At 47.1% G+C, this 24987-nt stretch overlaps 1 long non-coding RNA gene across 1 annotated transcript; it reads right to left on the bottom strand.

The window, feature by feature from the left end:
- Nucleotides 1-22989: 22989 nt before the first annotated feature.
- Nucleotides 22990-24613, bottom strand: LOC127211077 (uncharacterized). The gene is made up of 3 exons (XR_007833357.1): nucleotides 24528-24613; nucleotides 23393-23641; nucleotides 22990-23120 (listed from the first exon to the last, which is right to left on the bottom strand). It is a non-coding gene; the product is annotated as an uncharacterized LOC127211077 (long non-coding RNA).
- Between the last annotated feature and the right edge of the window lie 374 nt (nucleotides 24614-24987).

The raw sequence follows: 24987 nt of genomic DNA, 5'->3' as shown, positions 1-24987 counted from the left end.
AGGGGCTGTGTAGACCCAGGCTTGAAGACAAACAAGAGTAATGCAGGAAGTGATGTCCCAGGAATACATGAAGAAGGACACACATAACACCACAAATCTCATCAAACGTCTCCTCCATCTCAGCCGCTTTCCTCTCCCCCTGGCCCTGAAAAAGCTTTGTTGCTTCCTTTTCCTTCCATCTCCCATTTTGGGAGGCCATGAACTCAATGGTGACATCCTTTGTCTGTAGCTTTTTGCCATAGTCAGCACAACTGTAGCCAGACACCCTCCAGGGTCTTCTCTCTCAGCAGGTCTACAGAGACACGTTCTACACACTAATTCTTTGTTGTCATCCACCTTCATTGGGTTGTGTTGGTGTTCGGGACAATGGGCCTTCAGCTGCTTATGTGTCGGAGACTTCATCACAATTGAATATAAGCACACAAAGCTAAAGCTAGGGTGATGCAGATTTGAAAAATCAACCCCCCACACACAAAAAAAAGTATCCTAGAGTCAGCTAACTTCTTTACCAAGAACCGTCTGCCAGAATCTGATCTACAAGTGTAAGATCTCAAAGGGAGCCAAGTAGAACATTGGTCGGTGATGCTGGAGACTGGCACGGCACACCCAATCTTGCAGGCAGCATCTATAAGATAAACTCTATGGAAAGACATTTTAAACTTCAGGCTGAAGGCTGTAATTTATTCCTCTGTGATACCCCCAGAAGAATGTCTCTCTGGTAAGGCAATGGTGACTGTGTGGGGGCCTCTCCCTAGTATGGCATCAGAGAGATGCCGGCAAAATGGAAGACAGCCCCTCCTAGGGAATTCTGATCATCACCAGACTTTTCATCAGCTCTCCGAGCCCTGCTGGCTCTCAGAAGAGTGAATATCTCTTTGCAAATGTGGAGCAGGATGAATGGCCTGGCACCGCCTGCGGTAGAAGCAGCAGGCTGGCAGGCAGCTCCTCTCCAGATTGAATCAATGCTAGGGGGCCTAGTAGGGGAGAGCACTGTCCCCAGGAAGATCCGTCCCTCCTTAAGCACTGCCTGTGCACACCAACTTTAGCTCTCAACTTCTGTAATATTTCTCTGTTATAAATTGGCAGGCACAGCATGTGGTCAAGGAGCCATTACAAACCCTCTCAAACGGGATTTTTTTTTCCCCTTCCCAGAGACTTAATTTCTTAAAATGCTACAGTGATTGTTCCTGTGGAAAGTAGGACAGTCTCTTTTTTGAGCCTGCCAGACAAAAACAAAACTAAACAAACCAAAAAAAAAAGTGCAGCCTATGAAAGGCTAGCAGGCGCCTAGAGGCCCTTCTCCCTACACTGCAGTGCCCTGAGCTCTAATGAGAGCAGATTTGTGTCCTCTTGAAACCAGGCTGCAGCCAATCTGTGTTTTCCCCTGTGAGCTGAAGCTGGTTGTTTAAGGGACGACCTAGATGTTTGCCAGGAATAGGATTTGAATCCACAGGAATGCAATCACTGCTGCCTTTGAGGGAGCTCAAAGCACTCTGTAACATGGCAAATGAAGTCTGTGCACCGCCTCCCTTTGGGGAAAGGGAAAGGGATGTCATGAGCACCCATAGAAGGGGACCCACCTAGTCATTGGTAAGGAAGACATCCCTAAAACCACAGGTGGGCTGTTCCAGAGCTTTGCACAAGAGAGCAGAAATGGCACCTGAATTTTGACGAGGTCCCCAACCCCCAGAGTCTTTCAATGAGGTGGGTTGCCTTTAGGTGAAAGTTTCATACTGTTAGAGCTTGGCAGCTAGGTCCAGGCCACTCAGATCCACCTCAGAGGGGCAGCTACAGCAAAGAAAGGGAGAGAGAGCAATGAAAGGTGGTGAGGAGAGGTGGCTCCTTGTGGGTGGGGGGAATGCTCTGGAATCCACCAGAAGTCATCTAGACAACCCAAGAAGAAGCTGTGCTGGGGAATGGATAGCAGGAACAGGAGAAACAGAAAGGAACAGAGTTTGGACAGCCAAGGTCCCAGCAGAGGTAAGGTAAGGCCCTGATGCTGAAGGGAATCTCCGGGAAGCAGTCAGGTGTGGGATCGCCTGTAAGCTAACCTTACCAAGTAGTCAGACCAGACAGTCCACCCTCAGTCTTGAATTCCCCAGCCTCTAGAACTTCAAGAAATAAGTTATTCTTGTTTAAGTCACCAAGTCCAAGAGTGTTTTGTCACAGCAGTTTAATTAACACCATTACACACCTACTGATGTGTGATGACTCCTTGCAGTCTGTACTCTCAATATACCCCTATAGCAACTCCATCAGCTTCTTAGGCAGGGCAGTGGCAGCAACATTCTTCCATCAGGTCCCTGTAGTGACCAAGCGCTTTCACACCCATCTTTTAATTTAGGCTATATGCAGGTCCATAGCTAGACTTCCCCTTTCTATGCAGTCCAACACCACAGCCCATACCTTAGAGTCTTTTCATCTCAGGTAACTGAATCTAGACCATCCTCACAAATGTGCCCCGCCCCCCCCCCTTCCCGAGGCTTGTCTCTTCAGTGATTTTTCTTTTCAAGACAGGGTTTCTCTGTGTAGCCTTGGCTGTCCTGGACTCGATTTGCAGACCAGGCTGGCCCATTCTTCAGTGATTCTTAACCCTGTCAAGCTGACAGTAGTAACCATCGCAGTCATCCACATTGAATCTTCCTTGATCATACAATGAAACTTTTAGTTTGAATATTTGTACAGAAAAGTCTCTTCATTTCTTCCCCAATTCTTTGCAAAGAGCCACGCATTCCCAGTCACAGGCACTCCCCAACCTCAGATTCAGGCTGGAGCTCAGGCCCTGCTGTGTTATTGTGACCACTATTCCAACTGTTCTTGAAAAATTAAGTCTCTTTAAGGGCCTTTAGGTTTTGTTTGAGGGTTTTCAGAAGTAGGAATTACGCCTTGGCCTTTTCTGTGTCCTGCTACAAAGTAGGTGCTCTGTGAATGCTAATTAGCAGACGGTAAATGGCCAACCTTACTCGCGACTATCACTGTTAGCCAGGAGCCCCTTCTGTCAACAGGCCACCTGAAACCTCACAGCCTCAACAGGGAGCAAAGCTTCTCATTATTCCGTTTTTTTGTTGTTGTTTGTTTGTTTGTTTTGTTTTGTTTTTTGAAGGATCCACTTGATCTTTAGGTCCTAGGAGTCATCACAGACACACCTGCACTTCAGCCATCAGGGAGGGACAAGAAAGAAGGCCCCGTGGCACAGGGAGCCCTTCATGCACCTGGCACATTCAAAGGTGAAACCACATGTCTCTCCTCCTGACCATCTGTGCTCTCTCATCCCCACGGTTACAATGAGCAGATGGGGACCAGTCAAGAGTGTTGGCCCAAGCCCTCCCTGGTCTGCACACTGTGCTTTTATACAAAGTAGCAATTCAAGCTCCCAACCAGACTCCTAGGGAAGCCATCCAGGCTCTGAGTGATCACAAAGGGCCAGACCCAAGGAAGACAAAAAAGAATGCTTCCTGCCACACACCTTTGCCAGCTACTGCCATATGGATGCAGATGATGGCACAGTGCCCGGCAGCTGCTGCTCGCTGAGTCATATAGAAGACCCAGGGGAATATGGCTGGGCAGAGCCCACGCACCTGGAAATCTCCAGCCCTTCAAATCCACTTCTGATGCTACACACCACACACACACACCACAGAGAGAGAGAGAGAGAGAGAGAGAGAGAGAGAGAGAGAGAGAGAGAGAGAGAGAGAAGATGCGATCCCTAGAAACACTGCCATGTGTACCTAGAAATAAATGTAAGTGTATATTGATGACACTGTTTAAGGTTTTTAAATATCACATCAGTTTAAGTGCTTAAGTAGTAAGTAAAAGGAGACTAACCTATGACAAAATAATGTCCAAGTATAAAAAGAACAGCTCAGTAGCAGGCAGTAGCACTGTGGCACACAGACCACTAGCTGTAATCTAAGTGTACAACAGACAGTGTTAGCTCATGGACTCCACCAGCACCCAGTCAGGTCACCAATCTTAGACCCATTCGATCGATGAAGAGACTAAACAGTTGCCTCAGCTTCCCTGGATCTCTCAGCTGAAACACAATGGAGTCAAGATTCAGAGCAGGATCGTGTGACACCAAACACAACAGCATTCACACACACCACACAGTCCCAAAATGTGAACAGGACCCAAAGTCAGGCACGTGGCCTGTATTTGCAAAAAAACGTGATTTTAATTAATATGCCAATATAGAAAACTAAGTACAGTGTATCATTAAATGACCAAAAACATCAACAACCTACACACTGCTTTTTTTTTTCCCCCTTCTTCTCTCTCTCTAAGGATCTGGACAGAAATAAATGCATAGCTGGGCATCTGCTGTCGCCAGGCTGACATGGCTACCATTGGGAAAGGATCCAGAATGTGAGCTGGAGGGCTCGGGGAGACAGGCACAGTTCATCTCAGACTGCTCGGCACTGTTTGACTTTTATAAGCATGGGTCCCGTTAGTGATTCTGAAAGGAAATGAATAAGAGAAAATAACTAGCCTGTTTAGAAGCAAAGTGTGTGGGCGGGGCTCCAAGCTCAGGCGTCTGCCCCTCCCCCACCCCTAGTACCTTTCACCCTCAGTTTCTTTCATAGAAAAGAAAGCCACAGAGGGCACAGCCTAGGTCAAAAGGAAGCAGCGCCTCCAAGTGGAAGCACTACTCCATAGCCACTCACTGCATCTCCCATGAGCTTTGGGTCCACCCACCAGGAAGGTGATTGGCAGATAGGTCACAGAGCTTTCATAGCCAGAGCTCTGGGCTGGAGTCGAGGCCATCCCTCTCACGGGCTGGCTATTGTAGCGCATACCTGTGAGCCCCACATCCAGGAAATAGAAGCAGGAGAAGGAAGGGTGCAAGGCCAGCCTCAGAGACAAGACACTGACTTGGGGTCAACAGGGGACTTCACAGGACCCTGTCAAAAACAGCAAAAAGCTTCTGTGTATTGGGACGGGACAGGGTGTAATATAGCTCACAATGTTGTTCTGAAAATAAATGAGATGGACCAGTACCAAGCTACCCGGGTGGGATCTATGCTAACGATGAGTACTGATCACAGGATTCGTCAAGGAGTTGTCTCTGACCCAGTGTTCTCGCCCTTGGGCCACACTGTCCTCATTGCTCAGTCCATGCTTAGACTCCAAGAGGAAATATAAGACTTGATCAAACAGACTATACTCACGTGGAGTCGGGTTTAAGATTTGTCCTTGAACTTGTGCCCCTCTGGCCTCTAACCCAAGCTTTTCCCTTAAAGAAACCACAACCCATGGGAAGAGTGGTACCATGTGTCTTAGGAACCTTAGTGTTGGTAGCCCTCCCACTGGGATGCCCCTGACCATACCTGCCACAGCTGTCCTACAGAACAAGGTGATGTGTGCGACTTTCAATCGCAAATAGACAAGTTTCACGCTTTTCTCCTTCTGTCTTCCTGGAAGGTGGACATGATGATGGCAGGTGGTATTTGACCCCAGAGCATGATTTATAAATAAAATATAGGGTATCTAAGTCTCACTCAGCCTCAGGAAACAGGGGCCTACCACCCCTGGGCCACTCCCCAGCTCAGACTCCCATGAAACAAACAGTACTCTTATTTTATTAAGTTCACTGAGCCTGTGTTCTTTGAACACCAGAGCGAGTGTCTTCCTTGCTGCCATCCCTTTGAATGTGTACGCGACCACGCCACACTTGATCTCGTCATTAATTGCACCTGCTACATTGACTTGACAGACTTGTCTTGCCACATACCAGTGGCCCTCAACTTCATAGGCCTACAACTTGAGTGTCCGAGGTGACACCACCACTCAGTCACACGAGTCAAGCGGTGAGAATTGCTCCAAGCAACCCTCTGGCAGAGTTCCTTCTGTTTTTTGTTTGTTTGTTTGTTTCCAGCAAGAGTCCCTGATAGCTCGCTTTCTTTCAAAACCAAAACATCAGCTGGGCATTGGAGAGCCTGGCAAATGCCAGGTCACTGGCCCTGTGATAGGAGCCTTACACATGCCGTTTTCCCGTCCTAAGTCAGAGTGAACAAAGGAAGCCATCCCTTTCTCTTCAAAACAGCCTTCAATGGAGCAAGCTGACACGTGGAATTGAAACTACCACTGGAGGTTTATGGGGGTTTACTTTTTAAGTGTACTAGGGTCTAGATCTGTGTATATGTCTGTGTCTGGGGGAGGGAGGGTGGTGGGAAGAGGACCTTCCATTCTTCCATACCTGCTTGAGGTAGGTGAGAAACAATTAAGCAGTAGAAAGGAGATTAAATCAAAGAAATAAGCCTTCCATCTCATTTCTCACCAGCCCATCTCATAATCTATGAACAGCAGCTATCCCAGTATTTGGGAAGTTTCCAAATTGCCATGCTACCCAACCCCATTATATATATATATCCTACATAAATAGATATATACAATTTTAAAGAAACTTGACCTTTAAAATGTACCTGTTTACTCCTAGGCAGCCGTAGCACAGTTTGAGACCTACTCTGACATGTTAAAGGTCTCCAGAGTTGCGACTTGGGGAAAGTGGGAAAGAGTGCTTGCTGTGAGAACACGAAGACTTCACTTTGAAAGACCAACACTCACATAAAAGCAAGGAATGGCCACACTTGCCTGTAAACACAGCAGTGAGGAGTAAATACAGGTAGGTCCCAGGAACTCATTGGCCAGTCTGCCAAACTAGATCCAAGTGAGAGAGCCCATCTCAAAAAAAAAAAGATGAAGTGATTGAGGTAGGCACCCAGTGGCAGCCTCTGGCCTCTGCATGTATGCACAGGGGCACGCACACCCACATACATGAGACAAAATTAAATAAATGAAATTTCAAAAAAAATCCCCAGAGTCAGTCCTGGTGACTGCCCTGAGAGCAAGATGGCCTAGACATTTTTAATGAGCACCATTCCAGTGGGTGGCGGCTTTGCAGATGTGTTGTTTTAATGGCTATTCATATTGGCCCTGTGATTTAAAAAAAAAAAAAAAAAGGAAGGGGGAGGGGCTGGCCTACATCTGTATGTAATTTACTTGGTGCCCTGTGGTAGAATGAGTAAGAAGCCCCTTAGCTGTCTACGGCTTGTTCTTCTAACACACCACCCACCAGCACACTGCCCTTGGCTTCCGTGTAAGCAGAGAAGGTTCCCAGGGAAAAAGGCTTCAGCCCCATGGGCTGACATGTAAGATTGTTGGTTGCTATAGTTGTGAGACTGTCCATGGGGCCTGGAGCCCTCCCACTGGTGGCTGGTGGGGGGTGGGAGGGGCGTGGTGAGGGTAGGGGTGGGGACAGCTGACTCGCAAACACCAAACGTGGATACCAAGTCATTCATTCATTCTGCGTGGTTTTGCCTTTTAAAATCCTGGGGAGTGATTTTTTTTTTCAAATCTATGAAAGCACCTGTGGCGCCCGCGCCACCGCGGTACCAAGTCGAGGGCGAGGGACTGTGGATTTAACTCATGCACACACACACACACACGCACACACACACTAACACAGCGAGTCCTTCATGCTAAGAGAGCAGCAGCCGCCGCAGCAACCGCGGCAGTGGTTTATTATTCCTCTTCCAGAGTTCCAAAGAGCCTTCTTATAGGCAGCCAAACAGGAATCCTCCCGCCAGGTGAAATCCCTCAAGAGGTGATTGCACACAGGAGGAAAAGTCTCGAGGAAGGGAGGGGCGCGTTCTCAGAGCAGTAAACATGACTAGCTAACCAAGATAAACACAGGCATGGAAGCTGCTAGAAACAGGACATGAAACAGCAAGGCAGGCAGGCAGCCCAGTCGGGCCTGGTTCCTACAAGCACCGAAGTAGATCAAAACCATCTCACTGTTATTTTCATGACAGAGAGAATAGAGACGTTGGCAGCCTGTAGCACACAGAGTGGAGTGGAGCAGCAAGGATTCCTGCCCCTGCGCGTGTGAGCCTGACACAGCACCTGGCACACAGCAAATGGGGCCCGAAAGTGTGTATTGAATAAATGAATGACTGAATGAAGGGATGATCAAGAGTAGCTAAACCGATGTTGCCTGAACCGGAATAACACAGGGTTTCTTCTGAAAAAACAGTTCCAGCCCCAAACGTAGTCTACAAACTCCAATTTAAATAAATGTGGTCAGAGGAAAGTAAACTTTTGTTCTTTGGAAATGCCTCTCAGTAATAAAGTATCATGGCAGAATATAACATCTACATTTATAGCTGATGATAATGTTTCACCATCACCGAAAGAGCAGCACAGTTTTTAAAAAGTTTCCATAGATGCTACATGCCTTTGGTATCCCCAGCACCCCTCAACTTCAAAAGACCAAAGTGGTAAGCTCTTGACAAGAGTGGGTGTGAGTACTGTACTTTCTCCTCCCCTTGGGAATCTGGTGGCCTCTTTTCCAACTACTTTAGGGTAAAATGGTGGCATAACTGTGGGCAATATCCCACTCTAGACAGAAAAGGCTAGCTGGGCTGGGAGCCAGGAAGAGGCATGCCTCAGAGGCTCTCTAGAGCATAGTTCTTAACCTGTGGGTCTCAGGCCTTTTGGGGGTCAAACAACCTTTTCACGGGGGTCTCATATGAAACATCCTGCATAGCAGATATTTACATGATGGTTTCTAACTGTAGCAAAATTACAATTATGAAGCAGCAACAAAAATAATTTTATGGTTGGGGGTCACCACAATGTTAGGAATCGTACTAAAAGTCACAGCATTAGCAAGTTGAGAACCTCTGCTGTAGAGACTTCAGGTCAACTCTCTGTAATTAGACAGAGCCAGAGCCCAACAGTGTGGTCAGAGGTGGCTCCACCAAGGAGGTGGAAGGTGAACTGGGTCCCAGGCCTGAAAAGGACTCAAGGGACACAGGACAATGAGGGGGTTCCAGCCATGAAGGAAGCCTTTTACTTTGCTATAGATCCAATGCTTCTTCTCAGATCAAATTTACCGACAAGTCAAGCCTTGAGCATGTGCATTGCATGTGGCCAAACTTTGAAGATGGAATGGATTTGAGCACCTCTGGCCATGAAGGACTCACAGCAGACCATTTAAAAGCTAAAGGCACCCAGAGTCCTTGGGGACAGAAGCATCGCAAGAAGTTGGATGAAAACAACATTGTACCTCCTTTGTCTGTGTCTTCCCCACCTCCGAGAAGCAATACAACTCAGTCCCCCCAGATCCTGGCATCTCAAAGGCTGCAGTTTGCCTAAGGCTCTGTGACGCCCTTCCTGTGTGTTCTCAAGACTTAACCCACAGTAGCTGACCCTGCTCAGCTCCATTTGAGGAAACAGGTTCAGCCCGGAGCTGAACTCTACTGAGGGCTGTGTGAGCGTGACTGACATTTGGAGTCTTTTGAAGGAAGATTGCCCAGAAAAGTAGGGGCTGGAAACCAAGTCACAGAAAAGCAATGGCAACGCCTAGCTTGAAAAAGAGACATCTCAAATCACCCACCCTAGTGTCAGTACACTTGGGGCAGTGAGTCAACGCTCACTGGAAAAAAAAATCTTGGAGGAAGGTGGGTTTGGTCAACATATAATATATAGTTCTATCAAAATTTAAATATCAAATAAGTGGGTTTTTTTTTTTTTAACATTTACGGACTGAAAAGATACCCAGCATGCTCCTGGTGTCCTGTTTCTTCTCCCACATAGAAAAAAATTCCTCTCAGAAGGCAGTCGGTAATTCAGAGTTAGCTAATATGATTCTATTTGTTTCCCTACCTACCCAGTGGCACTTCAGATCCCACTCAAGGAGGCTTTGGGATATATTCACAAACAGGACTGGGAGACAGTTCAGAGCTGCAGGAGACATGTTCTTCGTTTCTAAGCTCGCAGATTTATCTTTTTAAGCTGACTCTATGGCCAGTGCTTATCGAAAAGATGAAGTGAGATTTTTGGCATATTTGGGGAAGGGCAGTGAAGTTGGTGCTGTGGCAACAGACTTGAGCTGCAAAGAGCAGTGTCTACGGAAGGAAAACCTACACTCTACAGCAGAGGAACACTTATTAAGGTGAGATTTCACCAAAGACCATAAAGTCTTAAACGGTAGATAATAAGGTCAAGCCAAGTTACTATTTTCAGCTCAGAAGAGATGACGAGACGGGAGGACGTAAATGAGAATTAAAAGAAAAGAGATTTAGACTAGATCAGAAGGTTACCAAAAATAATCAATGGCTGAAATGACTTTCTGGACTCGTTCACTTGTGCTGAAAATATTGAGTCATTGAAAAAGTAATGAGATGATATTCTTGGGAAATGGAATAGTTAAAATGAATGGATTCAGATGGAGCCAAAGACTTTAATCATTCTAAAGAGAAACACTGGCTGGGAGCAGGCTGAGATTTTGTTCTAGGGGGATGACAAGGTGGAGAGGGTAAGGGGCCTTCACTTTCCAGGTGCCGCGGCATTCGCAGCTCCTTCAAAGGTGCGATGGTACGGACTACCAAGGACCAAGGACCAAGGACCGCTGTGAGTGGTGCCTCCTACCGGGTCTTAGCGAGAAAGATGGGCCAGGGACACGCTAGAGGAAAGAGCCGCGGAGTTCGCTGTCAGCCAGGCTCCTGTGCAGCCCTGGGATTGCCCCAGTGAACTCACAAGTCTCACATCATCTCACACACATAGCCCCGGGGACCGAGCAGTCTAGAAGCAGCTGAATTCTGCCGCTGTATACCTGTAATTCTCAGAGAGTTCCGATCGCTTCCGCAGGCTCCAGCCTCCTTTCCCACTGGACTTCCTCACGTCCTCAGCAGCTGTACCATTCGCATCCGCCTCTGCATCTACATGGCAACCCAGCAAGCGCAGGCAGCCCCAGGAGGGCTTTCTCTCTCCCATACTAAATACTGGCATACCCTTCATATGATCCGATTTCTAGGCTCTTTGCCTTCCTGGCCATCTTCCTTTAGAAGACTCTAAACATCAATCACACACACACACACACACACACACACACACACACACAGAGTGACCCAAACTCTGAGTACCTTAAAATGGAGCTGGGTAGGGTCAATCCTTACAGCACGGATAAAAACCGTATCCATGAGTGCAACAGCCTTGCTAGGTTCTGAGAGTCCCTCTAGGGAATCGTCAGACCTGAGGGTAGCACTGGCTCCCAGGGCAGCCTTTGGCAGGGATGGGCTGGGACCAGCATCTTTGTTGAAAGACAGGGAGGGAGCAGAGCCCAAAGGAAAGGTTAGTCCCACACCTTCTTCTGTGTGCCATACAGGTCTGGCCGACAGACCTCTCCTTTGGAGCAACTAGGATGGGACCTAGACAGTGGCAAAAATTCACACAGACCTACCCAGCTGGTACTCATGTAAATGAGGGTGGTTTTGTAAACGAACGTGTCTTTCATGATTCTAATTGTGGCAGTAACTCATATTCAAATTGTCAGAAATCTGGAAAACAAAACAAAATGTATAAGAAACAGTTCACTGCAATCCCAGCACCCGAGGTAAGCGTGGCTAATATTGTGCTAGAGCGCTCTCGCCCAGTCCATTTCTTTTTCTCGTGAATATGTAGCTGTGTCCCGATGAGACAGAACTTTATCATATTTTGTTAGCAAGAAAATATGCAAGTTAAAAGTTGCCAGCCATTTTCATGTTTAACAAGCCATCTTGGGACCCTTTTTTTTTTCCCCCCTTCCTAGAAGCAATCATCCTGGCAGGTCCTTTGGGTTTGGGGATTTCAGATGAGTGTCCAGGGATGGCAATGGCAGCCAGGGGGCAGTGCTTCTCTTGACAAACGCTGCCCACATCTGCCCTCCAAACAGAAGCCAACATCTGTAGGATGATGTGAAAGAGGGTTGAGAGCCCCAGCTCCTTCCATTCATTAAGAATAGGTTCAGCTGCTCTAACGCAGGGGCCTGGGGCTGGGACTGTTGCTGTTTGGAGGAGGCCCGGGATCAGCCCTTTGCCAAGACTAGAACCTTCCATCATAGTGCCATCACAGCAGCATGGGCTTGATTTACATATCAGCTGCATCAAGGACCCAGAGAAATCCAAATGGGAAAATAAAAGTGGATGGGAAATTCTTTCCTGCGAAGTTAGAAACGTTATCAACAGCCTTAAACTGTAAACCTTGCGAGCTACAAGATCTGCACAAGACTCAGCCCGTCAACATTTTTGTCAAGGAGTAGAGAGGAGCTCTTGCAGCGTCGTCCCCTTCACCCCGGATGATTGACATAATGCCTAGAGGAGGCCGTGTTGTTTCCTTCAGTGGAGTAACCACTCATAAATCACCCATGGTCCAAATGACCTCTCACTCATCCAAGGATTGTTAATGAAACTCAGTAAGTCACACACACACACACACACACACACACACACACACACACAGGGGGGCGGGGGAGAGAGAGAGAGAAAAGACATCAGAATTAGAAGGGGGCTTGTTGGGGAACAGCATTTCAACAGAAAAAGGAGGAGGAGGAGACAGGGAAGAGGGGGGTAAAAGAACTACAGTTTGTTATCGATATATAACAATAACGATAAATTAAATAAATAAAATAAATAATATTAAGACATTATGCTTAATTATGTATGTATGTGGGGGGTATGTGTCCCTCAGTGCTGGTGCCTGTGGAAGCCAGATGAAGAAATTGGATCCCCTCAGCATGGCATTGCAGGCAGTTGTGAGCCTCCTGGTATTGATGCTGGGAATCAGACTCTAAACCAGTTTTAACCACTGAGTCACCTTATTACTCTTTAGCCGAGTAAGGTAAACAAAGCTAATTTAAAACATCCAAGGCAAGGTTCAGCCATAAAAGCCTAATGGCCTGAGCTCAGTGGCCAGAACCTACACACACACACACACACACACACACACACACACACACACACACACACACACATACACGCAGTGGCACACATCTGTAATCCCAGCACGCCCACTGCAAGATGCCAGGTGGAGGGAGACATGAGAATCAGCCAGAAGCTCGCTTGGCCAGGCAGCCTGGACTACACAAGACTGTGGCAGAACAAGACAGACTCTTCCTCAACAAAGTGGAAGGCAGGAACTCGCTCCCTAAACTCTCTGATTCCAACACATGCATGGAGCGTGCAAGTGCACACACATGTAAATTGAGAAAACACAGAATCTAGATACAAATAGGCTTATATATATTCATGTACATGGATAGAAAAGGGAAGGTCTAAGGAAGAGGAAGGGGACAGAAGAGGGCACAGGGCAAGAGGAATCATTGAGTTCTCTCATGTGCAGAACAAGTGTGTGTGTGTGTGTGTGTGTGTGTGTGTGTGTGTAAGGAGAGAGAGGGTGTGGGAAGGACATAAAAGCAGGAAAGTATTTGGGGTAAAGGGGACCAGAAAGCAACAGAGAAAGGGATATAAAGAGTGGGAGAAATATAATGAGCAAAGTACAGCTATGTATGTAGGTAGGGAGGTATGTAGGTGTGTGGGTATAGATGAAAATGTCATCATGAGAACCCTTACTTTAAATGCTGACTAAAAATATTAATCCATAGCTTTAAAAATACACCAAGAAGCTGACATCTTGGGAGCCCAGGACACTGTTGGCCTGGAATATGATCGATATAATTAAAAAGCGCTCTTCCCAGGCCCTCTGCTTCAGCTCTGGGTGTCTACCCAAGAACACCTGGCCACAAGGCTCCTCAATTAAAGGCTCTGGTTCCACAGTGGCATCAGGATAAAGGCCATGCTCCACACAATCGAGATGTGCCGTGTTCTAGCCCTCGCCTGCCTTCTGCAAGTCCTCTGCTGCCACCCATGCCCTTGGCCATGCCTGCATACACAGCATTTATAATCCCCTGCAGCCCTCACAGTCTCTCTCCTCATACACCGTGGACTCACATACCTACGGGCCTTGCTCTCTCATTCTAAATATGCAAGTTGCTGCTCTGAGCTCCTAGGCCACCCTTGAAGTCTAGTGCGAAGAGCACTAAAGAGGGGGAGTCTTTCTCCCCTTAAACCATGGCCTCCTCTCACACAGTTCTATTAGCCTGAAAATAAATAAATAAATAAAATAAGAAATAAGTTGGTAACCCCAAAGAGAAATGAGAAATGGACAGTCACCAGATCCAAGAGCAGTGGAGAGTTGGGGTGTCTTCTCTGACACAAATAGGTTGAAAAGATGCTTTAAAAACCGAAGGGAGTGGATCTCTTCAGAGCGATGTGCAGGCAGGGAGAAAATGGAGGGTGAGTGCGATGAGACCCCTGAGGGAGTGGGGTCCGGAGTACCACAAGAATTCCTCCGCTCTGGCATGAAGGAATGCCCCCTGAAACAAGCATCGTGGGGTCCCAAGGTCGCAAGTAGGACATAAGAAAGACAGCGGAGGCCTTTGCCTCGCCTGACCCACTCCAGGGCAGCACGTGACCACAGTGCCCTCTAGTGATGAGAGCCGGCATCATACGAGCACTCGTGAGACCTGAGCCACGGGCACAGGGTACCCACTAGACAAGGTCACTCCTGGGCAGGATCTATGTTGGAAGTCATTTGGATGGAGCTTTCGTCTTTTCCTGTACTTGCCCTTGGTGAAGGCAAAACATTAAAAAGTCAAAAAAAAGCTGTACCAATTATCCAAAGCAAAGAGAAGCTATACCACAAAAAACAAAAAAACAAAAAAGAAAACCACGCACGTCCATGTCAGCCACAAGCTATGCATTCACACCTGTTGTGATCTGCCAGGCTTAGAGCGTAATATAAATGGCGTGGCCCAGAGGGCACCTAGGTGGCTGCGGCAGCTCAGCACAGGAAAGGTGGCATGAGGCGAATGAGGCTGGAACTGAAAGACGAGACATTGGCTGCACAATGCTGCCATCTACCGGACAATCCTGGGAATGCGCTGTCTGCACGGCGCTGGCCAGGTGGCCCTGGTCCTCACTCAGCTCAGAAGCAGCGTCCAAGCCCGCTATGCTCAAGTGTAGGTTTTTCAGTCCTCGGAACACATCTCTGGCTCACTGGGGCAACTCACAAAAGTGAGCAGCTGTTTTATTGAGACTCTTCGGTTGGAGAGGCTTTTTTTTTTCTCATATTAAAACAATAAAACTTCTAAAATCACTCCCCTGTGGAGTTTCCAATACGCATGAAAACAAGGAGTACAAAACTCTCCGTGGTCCGGAATGATGAGCTGGCAGTCTCGGGGTACAAGTTCACTGCCAGCTTCAAAATGCTGAAGGATGCTGGCGGCCGTCAGCATCTCGGGGCCCAGTTTCTTTATCTGTAACATGGGGGGGGGGGGGGGCGTTGAGGCTCAGATAGGTTGGGGAAAATCTCACAGAAGCTTGAAGCTATGTGATCACCAGATCTGACGAAGTGGGGACTCTAGCCTAAACCAAAGGTAAAAGCAATCAAGATGGCCACTTCCAAAAGCTCCTGGTCCGGAGAGGATCACCCCATTCTCCAGATGCTGGTCTCGATAAATCCCAGCACTCCTGGATGCTTCCCCAAGGACGCTGTGACTTTCATAAAAGTGTCCCTGTTGGGACCCACAGAGACTGTGCCACCAAACAGAGAGCATGGAGCTCAGTCCTCACATGGGACTCCTAACGGCAGGAGAAAGAGCCAGGGGCCATTATCTGACTGTGTTGCTCGCCTTTGGATCCCTTTTCCCTAGTTGGGCTGCCTGGCCTAACCACCACAGGAGAAGATACACCTAGTCCCACTACAACTTGATATGTCAAGGTGGGTGAACACCCATGAGAGGCCTCCCTTTTTCTGAGCCTCTTCTGAAAAGAAAGGGAGGGTGGAAGGATAGAGAGCTGAGAGGGAGGGACTGGGAGGAGAGGAGAGAGGGAAAGCCAAGAAGAGGGTGTAAAATAAATAATTTTTAAAAATGATAGGAGAGAGAGAGAGAGAGAGAGAGAGAGAGAGAGAGAGAGAGAGAGAGAGAGAGAGCGAGAGGGGAGAGAGAGAGAGAGAGAGAGAGAGAGAGAGAGAGAGAGAGAGAGAGAGAGAGAGAGAGCCCATTATGGGATGTGGTCATGTGGTGCTGCAACCTGCAATCCGGAATTGGAGAGAGCGAGGAATGCAGCTCAGCCAATGTGCCGCATGCCTAGCATGACAGACTCCTCGCTGAGATCCCCAGCACTGCACAAACTGTTTGGAGGTAGACCCCTGTAATCTCAGGGGAGACAAGAGAAATCAAGATTTCAAGACCATCCTCACCTACATAGTGAGTTTGAGACAAGCCTGGACTACATGAAACACTGTCTCAAGTGAAGGAGGAGGAGAAGGACGGGTGTGGGGGGGGGGGTCAGGGTGGGGGTGGAGGCCCCTCCTCTGTCACCAGAGAACAGCTTTCCTAACCCCTGTCTGCTGGCAGGCTGAAACCCATGCCAGCCTTCTTAGCAACTAAATAGAACACGTTCCAAACATTTTTTTCAGTGACTATGGTTTTCCCCCATATTTCTGTGGACAGCTTTAGACAAATTAAATACAACAGAGTTAGTCTGCAAAGAGAGTAAGTCATGGCCTGAGCTGCACCTGAAAAGGCGGGTTCAAGAGTCTCTGTCCAGCAGCTGCGCAGTGAGCCCTGCAGGCTGCACACAGAGCGGTCCTTGGCAGACCAGGTGCCGTCTTACTTAGATGTGGTGTGCTCATTTGGCGTCCTGGGATTGGCTGAGCCCAGCTATTTGTTACAGTCATGCATCAGGGTTTACATAGTAAGTTAGGCTGCGATTTGTCATACAGGAACTCAAAGTACAGATGACCTTCTGTTTATTTATAATATGACAGTAGTAGCCCTTACCCATCCTTGTTTTCCAAGCTACTGCTTGTAGGTGACAATGGTACAGTGAGGTACACACACACACACACACACACACACACACATGCACATATACAAAGAGAGATTATAGTAAATTACTATAATTGTTTCTATTTTATCAGCAGGTGTTGTCTTTTACTGAATCTATAATAAACTAAACTTTATTGTAAATATGTATGCATAGGAAAAGACATAGTATGTATAACCTCAGGACTATCCAGTTTGGGCAAGCTAATGGGGTTCTCAGACCAAAGTCCATGAAGATGAGATGAACGGGGATTAGGTTCATGGCTTCTTTACAAGATACTGAACTAGAATACGTGAGGCCCGGGGTTTAAACCCCAGAACTTCAGGAAAAGATAACGTAAAGTGGGAAGAGTAGGGCTTGGTGGCAGAGTCCTCTCCATCCCAGCTACTGGATGAGCTGAGGCAGGAGGATTACCTGTTTCTAATGCCTATCTGGGCTGCAAAGTGAATTTCCCAAACCAGCCTGGGAAACAGTAAAACTTCATCCCAAAATAAAATAAGGGTTGGAAATCTAGCTCAGTTGGTAAAGCTAGGCATTTTCAAGGCCTAGATTCAATCTCAGGGCTGAGGATCTCAGGGGATGTGGAGACACTGAGGAGACAGGGGGGGCTTATAGAGCAGGAAAGAAAATTGAGGTGAATAGAGGGTTAATTTGCCCAAGGTCACATAGAAAGTAAGTGATAAAGCTCAAAGTTAGGAGAATCAATAGACTTTGAACAAAGATGCCTCAGGCACAGGAAGCAGAAGGGCCCTCAACTGATGCCAGTTCAGAGGCAGCTGAGAGTCCACACCTGCATAAAGCATATCCTCACCTGCTTAGAAAAATAACACCTCAGGATTAAGACATTTTCCATCCTCAAACAAACAAACAAACAAACAAAAAAGTCTCCTGAGAACAGTAGTCACTTTAAGCTTTTTCAGTCATTTGTACCTAAGTAAGAAAGCATTAGGCTGCTTGATGGCTCTGTGCATAAAGGCGCCTGCTGCCAAGCCAGACAATCCCAGTTCGATCCCCGGGTCCCAAATGGGGGAAGGAGACAGCTGCCTTGTGAAAGTTGTCTCCTGACCACCAGAGTCACTCTGCATCCCCTGCAAATAGAGAAAAAAAATATTTTTAAGTATAATTAAAAGGAAGAAGTTTATATTCTTCCCTGGGGAACAGCTTTGCATGGAAACACGGGGCACCGGAGAAACTGAGCACTCACAAAATCAAATGCAACAGACATAAAAGGGAGGTGAGCTCCCCAAATTGTGTTTGTTGGTTTTGGTGCCAAAGCATGACTCTCTCTTCCTGATACCAAAATATACTCCACCACTATGGTGGCCATGCTGTGGCCACAGCAATAAATGAAGCCAGAGTCAAAAATAAGCCTTCATTTATATTATGATCAATTGGTTTCTGACCAGAGAATGAAGATAATTTAATGTGGGGGGCCAGGGAGCAGTCTTGGGGAAACTTGAAACTGACGTGGAAAAATAGGAATCTGGTCCTTACATTCATTCATGTACAAGAATGAACCCACCGTGGATCATAGACCCTGATGACAGAGCAGAACAATAAAGCCAAAGAAAATGCAGTATTGTCTTTGTGACCTTGAGCTAGACACAATCTCCTGAGCTGTGGCCTCAAAAGCAAAATGACAAAAGCAAATGTTTATGATGAACTTCCTCAAAGGTTTGTGCTTCCCGCTTTTTTTTTTTTTTAAGTGGGAAAAAAGTCATTACAGAGATGCATAACTAGTCAAAGTGCCTAAAATAAGACAGTGAGTGCTCACCCATAAATGGAGCACCTATATTATGCATGCGTGCATGCATACACACACACACACACACACACACATGTACACACATGCACACAAGCTGTAGAAGGAATCTCTTGTCTGTATGGAAGTATCATCTGTCAATGAAAAGCTAATGGCCTATAGCTGAGGCAAGAAATAGAAGATGGGACATCTGGCAGGCAGAGAGGATTCTGGGAGAGAGCCATGTGCAGGAAATTCAAATGGCACAATGTGAGGAGGACAGACACACACACACACCCTCACACTCACTCACACACTCACATGCACTCTGTCTGTCTGTCTGTCTGTCTCTCACTCTCACTCTCACTCTCAACACACACACACACACACACACACACACACACACACACACACACACACCAGGGAACACCTCAGAAAAGGAGACAGAATGTAAGTATTGAAAGATGAGCATGGGTACTGTGAAATACCGTCTTCTGGAGTGGCTATCCCACTCATGAATTCACGGCAGCTGTCATTACCTCCAAAAGATCCACTCAGCCAAAATTCCAGCATAGGTGATCTTCAGTCCCCACCCCTCACTGCCACTGATAGGTGCTGGCGGAAGTAAAGCCATTCCTTATTGAAGATCAGCAAGGGCTCTTAGCCTTTGAGCCATCTCTGCAGCCTCAAGGAATGTTGTGTGACTTCCAAGACTTGGTCCAAGAAGTTCGACGACATCCGGCTTATTCTGTAGGAACTCTTACTCCAGGACATGCCCCTTAGCATGCCATCTGTCAGAGCTCAGACAGCTTGCAAAAGGAACCCTGAACCATGTCCAAGTACTTTGGTCAGTGGATGCAGCTAAGTCCAGCCTTTATGCCAACCCATCCAATTATAAAGAAACCTCTAGATGATGCCAGCCCCACCCCCACCCCCCGTTATTGAAAATGTCCCTCTAAGTCCCCAGTCACTGGGTAGTCACTCCACCCCAAGCACAGGGTCTAAATGCTTGACCGATGAAAGCTACGTGTGATGTAGCTCACGTGTGATGTAGCCCTCATTACTCCTCACCTTGTCAGCTTCTAGACTCACTGGGGAGATGGTCCTCTGGGCACGCCTGCTGGGGGTTACCTTGGCTACATTATAGACATGGCAAGAGGACCCTCATCACCTCAGCAGGGGGTCCTGTGGAAGGCAGCAAGCAAGCAAGCATCTTACGTGATATGCCAACGTGCACGCATCCGTGGTGCTCCATCGCTGATTGGATGCGAGCAGCTGCTTCTGCTGCTGACTTCCCCACATGACGCACCTGGAGCCGTGACAAAACTTTTCCCCCTTGAGTTGATGTCTTTGTAGGGCTATTTTGTCATAGCAACAGGAAAAGAAGTGAAGACTGAGCTCCACTGTACAGACAATGGGCAGGGGGTTGACAATGCTGAGTGAATGTCACACGGACAGGACATAGCCAGGACCATCCTCCAAGCCAATCTCAGGATACCCCCGTCATGGTCAAGCTACAATTATCACCTCACGCATGCGCTGTGGTGTAATGCCCATTTCTAACCTCCTAGCTCTCCGCTAGCAATGCACGGGTACTCTAAAACTATAAATGCTGGTGGTACATGGCTATAACCTCAGAACTCCGGAGGCTGAAACAGGAAGATCACTGATTCCCGGGTAGTCTAGGCTACATAACAAGACTCTTTAAAAATGTAACGATATTTTTATTCTCCCCACAAAAGCTACATGAAATACATAGAGTGCAAGAGGCAGTCATGTTAACGATGTTTTCATTAGTGCATATTATCAAAATAAACTTAAATATTAAAACTAAAACCTCAATATAGGACAGGTTTCACTTAGGAAGACTCTCCAGGTTCAAGTCAGGTGAAGACACACGGAGAAATTTTTCTCATTCTAGATCATATTTAAGGGGAGAGCCTGGTCAAATCACATTACTCTGGATCGAGGAAGGTAGCCAAACTGTGGAAGACAAGTCCTGTGGGATAAAGACCAGGGAGCACTAGAGTCCTAAGAACAGTGGGCAACAAAGATCTAGGTATTTCACATCTGATAACTACACACCATGGCTGCATCCCCAAAGAACAGTTATATAATTCTTCAGGAGGCAATAGGTATGCCTATAAGTGTTAGGATTTGCTTTATATTGCTGTAAATAAAAGAATGAGAAAAACCTACTTGAGGAGGAAAGGGTTTATTTTGGTCTACATGTTACCATCCACTATGGACAGAAGCCAGGGCAGGAGCTCCAAGCAGGAACCTAGAGGCAAGGACCAGAGCAGAGGGCGGAAGAGGTGCTCAATGATTAGAGCACTGGCTGCTCTTCCAGAGGACCCGGGTTCAATTCTCAACACCTACATGACAGTTCACAACTACCTGTAACTCCTGGTCCAGGGAACCCGACACCCTCACACAGATATCCATGCAGTCAAAACACCAGTGCACATGAAATATAAATAAATAAATAATAATTTTTTTAAAAAGAACCAAAGCAGAGAGCATGGAGGAATTCTGCTTAGTGCCTTGCTCTCTATGGCTTGCTCTCCATGGCTTGCTCTCCGTGGCTTGCTCTCCGTGGCTCGCCCTCCATGGCTTGCCCTCTGTGGCTTGCTCTCCATGGCTTGCCCTCCATGGCTTGCTCTCCGTGGCTTGCCCTCCATGGCTCGCCCTCCACGGCTTGCCCTCCGTGGCTTGCTCTCCATGGCTTGCCCTCCATGGCTTGCTCTCCGTGGCTCGCCCTCCATGGCTTGCTCTCCGTGGCTCGCCCTCCATGGCTCGCCGTCCATGGCTTGCCCTCCGTGGCTTGCTCTCTGTGGCTCGCCCTTCGTGGCTCACCCTCCATGGCTTGCTCTCCGTGGCTTGCTCTCCATGGCTTGCCGAACCTGCTTTTTTATATACTCTAGAACCTGCCTAGGGGTGGCACAGCTCCAGTAGAGTAGATCTTCCCACATCAACCACTAAAATGCCATGAAGACATACTTACACGCCATAAGTTACCTTCTCCAAAGTGACTCTAGTTTGTTGACAAAAACGAACCAGCACTGAAAGGGTGGCTTTAGATTGGTGTTACGGAATGAGGTCATCGTGGGAGGAATACATCCAACTAAATTGTTCAGGGTCCAGATTAGTTGGGATTCTGTTCAAAGAAACAGAGCTTCTAAGAAAGAAATGATAAACGTCACTAACAAGATAGATGACAGGAACACACACGCACCATGTAATACAGACACGGATAATAGGCCATTGACTAAAAGGGATTGACTCACATGTCTGTGATGCTGGAAAGTCCCAAGAAGTGCAGTAAACAAGCTGGAGAGCCAGGAAAGCCAAAGGTACAGCTGGGAGCCAGGGCAGAAAGGCTGAGGTGTTGGACCTGCTGCTGAAATTCTGATTCCTTCAGGCCTACAGCTGTACAGTGTGGCCACAGGCATTGGGAAAGGCAGCCTGCTTTGCATAGTCTATCCACACACATTTTAAATTCACTTTACCTGCTATTTTTCTCACTGCTATGACCAAATATAGAACAAAAAAAAAGCAACTTCAAAAATGATGTGGAAGGAAGCGGGGGGGGGGGGGAGGGGGTCCTGGGGGGGCAGTGCTGTTTGCACAGGCTAGAAGACATCACCTTTCCTGCTCTACCACTCTTTGCCTTTTTCCCTTGAAACAGGGTCTCACTGAACCTACCTAGAGTTAGGCTGGCAGCCAGTAAACTTCAAGAATATTTCTATCAACATGCTCAAATGCACACACATGCACTTACACATACACACACACACACACACACACACACACACACATACACACAATGCTGGGATTACTGACACACACAACCATGCCGGGGCTTTGTACATGGGTTCTGGGGATTTGAACTTAGGTCTTCACGCTCTTACATACTAAGCCACATCTCCCCAGCCAGGAAAGATCCTGGTTCACAGACTGAGCAAGAACCATCCATCAAAACCAGGACGGCATGACAGAGTTCATAGTGGTGGAAGCATGCCGCTGGGACACCTCACTGTGGATCAGGAGGCAGAGGGGGAGGACTGCTGGGACTGAGCCCATGAGCCCCATCCCACAGTGACCCAGTTCCTCCTGGTAACCTCCACCTCCTAGAGGCACCACAACAGTCCAAAATGGTACCACCTGCTGAGGATCAAGTGCTCAAACATATTATCCAATGGGGTATGTTTTTACAACCGTTCATCCCATTAACACCGATGCAAAACCACCCTCTCTTACAGACACTTAAAATAATCTTCAACTGAATACGTGAAAACCCCGTGATCCAATCAAGCTGATTCAGGAGACCAACCATCGAGACGCTCGCTGCCCTGACACAATATAGGCTCCCCGAGGCCACTGATGCTTTCTTTCTTTTCAGGCATGGTCCCAAAGCATGACATCATAATGGCCAATTGTGAAGATGCTACATAAATATTTGTTAGCTGGATGAAGCATGCCTCTCCAGGGGACTCCTTCATTAGCATTAAACGGCCAAGTCCCCAGTGAGGATTTGTGGTGACCATGCTTACCTGAGTGTGAAATAGCACTCATGCTAGGAATGAATTACCTCTTGAGTTTCAAGGTCCAAAGCATATGACCTGCCCAGTCCCCACCAGAAACAATGATGGAAATTAAAGAAGCAGAAGCTAAAAATAAATAGAGGAAAGGCATTTATAGGCACAGGTGAGTCTAGAGTAATCCAACACTACATGGACAATGCAGATATTTTAATTTCCTGCTAGCACAGTTTTTAAAGACTGAGAAGAGGCAACTAAAAAATAACTGCCATAACATATTTTATATTATCATAAATATAAATTTATAATTTTTAACTTCAATCATTTTACCCAATGCATGCAAAATATTATCTCAACCTACATCCGATATAAAATAGGAAGCCTTTGAAGTTAGTACTTACAGCTCATGTCAGCTTTGATAAGACACAATCCAAGAACCCTATTGTCACATGTAGTTCATGACCACGTTGACAGAACAGGATGCTGGCTTCTTCCACAGCACTCATGGAAGCCTTGGTCATCAAAATGAGACTGATTTGAGGCTCCGTGGGATTAAGTGTCTGTCCCTATGTCTTCTCTGATTTGAGAAAAATCAAAATCAGACCGTGGTGATTAACCTTGATGGTCAACTTGATGGAATTTAGAATTATCTAAGGGAAAAAAAAAAACAAAAGCAAAACAGAACTCTGGGCCTGTGTGATGAGGATAGGGCACCCATCTGAATGTCTGAATGTGAGCAGTGCCGCCCCGTGTGTGGTCCCTAACTGCCAGCCTTCCTCTCTTTCTCCTTCCTGACCGAGGATACAATGTGGGCATGTCCTCATGCCTTAGGCTGACCCTAAACAAACTTTTCCTGCCTTAGGATTATTCTTCCTTTTAAGTGTATGTGGTTTTGCTAGCATGCGTTCGTATGTACCACATGCATGCAGAGCCCAGAGGCCGGAAATTGGGCATCAGATCGTCTGGAACTGGAGTTACTGCTACATCACCATGTGGTCCTGCAAACTGAACCCAGGTCTTCTACAGAAACAGTAAGTGCTCTTAGCCACGGAGCCATCTCTCCTGCTCCTTGAGCTGATTCTTGTCAGGTGTTTCATCACATGGGGAAAAAAAAAGAAACCAGCTAATACGCATGTGCCAGAAGTCTGTGAAGCCAAACGGTCCAGAACTCCCAATCTGCCCTGCTGTTTACAACCAGTGAAACCTGTAGCAGTCACTTGGTCTCTCTGGATGCAGTGCCCACAAATAACAGGGGTTAGGAGAATCATCTTACAGCATGTGAAAGCCTGCACTACTCTTTTCCCATATTGGCACTTCAAGATTCCAGATTCATGTCTCCAAACTTGGGGACAAAATCAGAGTCCTGCTTACTACTACTGACTTTTTCTACAGAATGGCAAAGGCTTGGAATGGGGTCTGAAAGGAAGTTCCCACTTCACCAGGACTTTCTGGGTCCCATAGAGGAAGCTAGTCCACAAGACACCACTGTACAGAGAGGGTTTTTTTTTGTTTTTTTTTTTCTTCTTGGTTACTTACCACCCACCGAGGGTGTTTTCTAGGCCAGCCAGACACAAAAGAGTTCAGGAAGAGGCAACAGATTCTGTGTACTGGGGCTACGTGATACAAACGCTCTCACTCTCTGTCACTTTGGAATCAGTACAGAGTACAAGTTGATGTGGTCTGGGACACCGCCAGACTCTGGCATCTCCATGAATGCCAAGGATCAGGAAGGCAAATCACAAGCTCGTGTTGAGATGACATAGCAGCTTTTGGATCCGTGCATGGTTGGGTATCCAAGTTCCTGCCCACCTTCAAAGTCTCTTTTTGGGTGGTACTGGGGATCGAACCCAGGTGTCTTGTTCATGCTGAACAAGCAATCTAACACTGAGCTATAGCTATAGCCCTCGAATATTCTTGAAGAGTAGCTCCTAAATGTCTGGGCACTTTGAAAGCTACTGTATTTTATAAATTCAATGATCTGTACACTGGTGCCCCT

Source organism: Acomys russatus, chromosome 28 (genome assembly GCF_903995435.1).
Source record: "Acomys russatus chromosome 28, mAcoRus1.1, whole genome shotgun sequence".
Classification (NCBI taxonomy): Eukaryota; Metazoa; Chordata; class Mammalia; order Rodentia; family Muridae; genus Acomys; species Acomys russatus.
Note: the sequence above shows the minus strand (reverse complement) of the source record. Positions and strands in the feature narration are given on the sequence as shown.